The sequence below is a fragment of the Pteropus vampyrus genome, unplaced genomic scaffold (assembly GCF_000151845.1).
Source record: "Pteropus vampyrus isolate Shadow unplaced genomic scaffold, Pvam_2.0 Scaffold93, whole genome shotgun sequence".
In the NCBI taxonomy this organism is placed as follows: domain Eukaryota; kingdom Metazoa; phylum Chordata; class Mammalia; order Chiroptera; family Pteropodidae; genus Pteropus; species Pteropus vampyrus.
The window spans coordinates 1,883,324-1,888,198 of NW_011888874.1; positions in this window are offsets into that span (position 1 = coordinate 1,883,324).

Genomic DNA, 4,875 nt, shown 5'->3' on the forward strand with positions numbered 1-4,875 from the left:
GTTATATTTTAAACCGACACTCTTATTAAAGCTGCTGGAACTCGGAGCTCCAAAGTAGCAGTACAATATAAATGAGAGAATGAACTTTAAAGTCAGACAGAATTCTACTTCTGCCCCTTAGCTGTATAATCTTGGCAAGTAAATACCTAAATGTCAATTTTCCGGTGACAAATACTGCCTGGAAACAGCAGCAGCTGTAACCATTAAATGACATTAATTATATGACATGCACATCACAAAGTTGATAATTAACAAATAGTGGCCACAATATTAATGTGACAGCTGGTTATCTTTATCTACAAAAACCAGTTTCATACATTCAACCTAACAGCTATTATTCTTGAAATATTCAATCCCAATTCCCAAAGCTAATCGCTCCCTAATTTGAGCACGTGTTCCAAATGACTGATGGGACTCACCCACGGTTCACCATTGGGGAGCGAGCTCATTTTAAAGTTGGGTAATTTGAAGCATCTAAATTACCTGCCCAAATGCCAGTTAATGGCATTAATACTGGCCTTAATACTGGAACGTGGGAATCTTGACTCTGGCTTAGTACTTTTCAGAACCCCAACCCCCAAGTTCAGTAAAAATCCTTAGCACACTATTTAAGAAAACAAAACGGATACAAAGAATTCGAATCTTTTCTCATTAAATAAAGGAGACTAAAATAGTTTTCCTGGAGGAATGGGGGCAATGATGGTGGAATAAATACTGACTCTAAGGAAAGTAAATTTTCAGGGGCGGGGGGGTCTGGTGATGGTTAATAAAAATAATTTAAACAAGTGTATAGAACTGAGATGGATACACAGCAAATAATAGTGATTATTACCAGAAACAGTATCAGGGATATGAAGAACTGGGGGACGGTTCACTATCTTTTAAATTTCTATAGGTCACAGAGTAGGTCAAGTTCAATCACAATTAAATACTGTCTTAAAACCAAGCTAGACCAACATGTAACTGGTAAGGGGGGTAAGAATCAATATTGGAAGTTCAATAACAAACACATTTTTAAAAAACAAAGGTTTTATAATTTAAAAAGCAGACAAAAATGTGACAAAAGCAGTTATTAGTGTATAATTAATGGAACAGAAAAGGTTAAGCTGGAAGTAGATGCATAAGCTACTTTACAGAAATCCATAACATGAATGACCAAAGGTTATTCTTCTACTATTCCAGATGTCTTGCTAAGGTTGTGTGACAAAGGAAAGAAGCTATTCTCAAATGGTACAAATTCAGGAGTCTTTATTTTGAAAAATAGTTCACAACAAACGAAAACGTATTTAACCAAATGTATCTGCCATACTAAAGGGTTTGAGAAATGAATACTGAAATCAGCCTGTAAGTTTTCGTCGAATCCCTAAAAACCACGTCCTGCCCAAAGACTGGTCTCCTCCGTAAACCTTGGCACATTAACACAACTTCTGAAACACACACCGCGAGCGAGCCTCATTCAGTCCTCCAGACTTCTCAGTAAGTTGTCTGGCTCCCTATTTCTAGCCCTAAGGTGCTAAGGCACTTTTTCTATCAACTGTTGTAGCTGATTTTATTCCTTATAAACAAACTATTCCAAGAAGCAAATCCTGTTCTTGACTCACGATAAATACGTTAAGAAATTGTGTGGACTCTAATCTTGTAAAGGACGAGAATGTGTTAAGAAATTGTGTGGACTCTAATCTTGTAAAGGACGAGAATTAGAACATTCAGTTATTACCCAAATCTTTTCTGAGGCACAGGAAGCTAATTTTGAAAAAATAATGAAAAAAACGTGTGGTTGTGCTAAAATAATTTTGTCATAGTAAATTTGTATTTTTTCTTCTTAAAAATAAGGTATGCTCTAAGCTAATGTAGATAAGGCACAATACCAACAAGTGTAACAGAAAATAGTTCCAAACTGCACTTTTAGAAACTCTGAGAGCCCTGGGTAGGGACAATAGAAAATTAAGGTGTAAAATAAGTGAACTCGCACGACCTTTTAATGAACTGACTGAATGCCTTCTTAGTTCAATGAAAAAGCACAGGATTTTTTCAAATATTTTAAGGTGATCAATTTAATTTTTTTCTTTCTCAAATGGAAGAATGTCTTAAGTGGAAGCACAAGATCATACTTAAACAGTTGGTGAGCCTCAAAATAGAATGCCTATTTTATTGTTTCCAGTCAGGCGGAATCAAGAGCAATCGTCATATATGCATGCATAAGGATATTCTCATTGTAACAATGTTTTTAGTAGAAAAATCTATAAATAAATGTTCTTCAAAAAAGACATCCATAAAATGAAATCTTGGAGCCATTAAAATAATGAGTGAGAGTTGCATGTGATAGTATAGAAAGATAACCATGTTAAAAAGAACTAATTTTCAAAGTTCTACATCTAAAGTAAGGACAGTGAGAAGCATATATGTGTATATGGAAATATATAAAATAAATGATAACAATTCTGAAAGACTATACAAGAATGCAAGAAACTATATTCCTCTGAGGTATGGATGGGAATGAAGCCACAGGAAAAAAGACACAATTTTTCACTTTTACCCTTTGTATATTGCATAATTTTTAAAAACCATAAGCATGCACTATTTTATAACATTAGAACTCTTAAAGTCTTTAAAAAACCTGATTGTACCCACAGCACTCTGTGAAACACTGACTGTGTAACATCAGGTTACAATCCTTCACTGCCTTTTACTTAATCCAAAATTACAGGGCTTCTTGGTGTTTGCTTCCTGTGTCCCTCTAATCATTTGAGGAAAAATGTTAAGAATTTAGAATTTAAATCTTACTCTCATTGCTGAAACTGTAACTTGGGCAACATCTACTCAAGATTCGAGAACTAATTTTAAGAAAAATGGGCACTTTAACCACCAAGGGAAGTATCTGATTCAAGATCACTTTCCTTACACTGAAGCTTGGACCACAAAATCCTACTGCCATTAAACTTCAAAGCCCTGTGAGTCAGACAAGCAGAGATTTCAAAAATATATTTAAATATATGTTACATTCTATCCATTGGCATAAAATAAACAGAATATACAGAGGTTATCACGTTTGAAAGCAAATACATTCTTGGCAAAAGTCTTCACTAGAAAACATCATGAGTTCAAACCCTACAGGGCTGACTCCAAAATCAGAGTAAGTGGAGGCATAAGAATCCTTCTACGTCTACTCAGGATTTGTCAACGGCTTTAAAATTCATTTGAGGTTTGAGGCTAAGAAAGTTGGGGGTGGTAGGCTAGTGGCCACCCTAAGAGCACATAAAACTATTCAAAATCCAAGTTTTAGAACACTGTGCCGGTCAAACACAGAATTCAGAGTATGTGCCATGAACGTATAACTTGTGCTAATCAGCACAGTAACTGGACTTTTAAAAACTGGGGTTCACAATCTTGCGTCTTTCCAGATTAAATACGGCAGTGCTCGGTACACTTCTAGAAATGGGTTAGTGTCCAAATCTTGCTGAACTAACAATAGGAAACAAAGGGCTCTTCAAATATTAGACACGATCACTGAATAACCAACCGATCCATGTCCCGAAGGAGCGTGGAGTTCCACTCCGGTGCCGCGCTGGAGCTGGCCTGCGAAGGCCTGGGAGAAGCTGCTGCTGCGCTCGTTCTTTCTAACTACAAAGGTTAATCTCAGGTTGGTAGGTGAAGTCAGCCGTGGTGAGGTATTTACAGCACGAATATCCGTAAACACTACAAAACAGGGCACTTCCTCATGAGAGTAAAAGTTGTTTAACGTCCAACAGCACGACACAATGAATTAATTACATTTTGGTCATATAGTCATTTATCCAAATATACCATGCAAAAATTTTAACTAATAACCTTAGAATGTTTTAAAACAAACAAAGGGAAATTTAACTAAAGGATGAATTCAATACAATAGGCTAATACAAAATTTAATAAAATTTGAAACTGTGTAGGGCACCAATTATATTAATAAAGTTGGAACGTTTCACAAAATATGAGTCATTGTAATACTTTAGATGTCTCTTTAGTTTAAAGCATGCTCCACTAATTATCTCTATTAATTTACTTGTAAAGTTTAAATAAACCCCTAGAGAATAAACTACTGATTTCATCAAATTATAAATGGAACCCAAATTAAATGATTAAGTTTTATTAAGTATGTAAGATATGCAAATGTTCTTAGAATTTCAAACGATTTTTTAAAATCTTACAGCATTTTAATTCATCAACAAAATACTGGCTCCCCAGAGCAGAAGTTCTGTTACTAGCTCAATGTCTCTCTGCCTTGCTTCTTTCATTATTGGAAGTATGAGCCTAATTTAAGGATTGTATGAGATAATATATGAAAAGCATTTAGCAGGTTTCTGATACACTGAAAGGGCTTTATAAACCACATCCCATAATACCACATTACGTTGACGTCCTTACTTTAAAAAAAAAAAGAGCATATCTTCATAATGATTCCCTAGAAATTAATTTTCCAATTAAGTCTGAGACTGCAAGTGGAAGCTGAAGATGAGGTGAGCCATTCTGAACAAGGGCAGGTACAGGAGCACAAAGATGTGGACAAAAGTGGCCCAAGAGGCAAGGTACTAGGCCTGCCTGGGGATGGAAATAGAGTATTACCCCAAGAAAGAATGTTTTACAGTGCATCAGCAAGAACAGCAACAAAGCCAGAGTGTGTGGTGACTACTTAACTACCTTTTAAAAAGTCACCTTCAAAAGAATTTCAAAACATGTTGTTTAAGTGAGAAGCAACAGCCAAGTGCGCTCTTCAAAAGTGGAAAAAGTATGAAAAGCCACTGGGGGAAAACACCATCCTTTAACTGCACTAGGCTGACTTCCTGGAGGGTGGTGATTTTTGTTCGAGGAATCCACTTCTCATTAAAAAAAAAAAAAAAA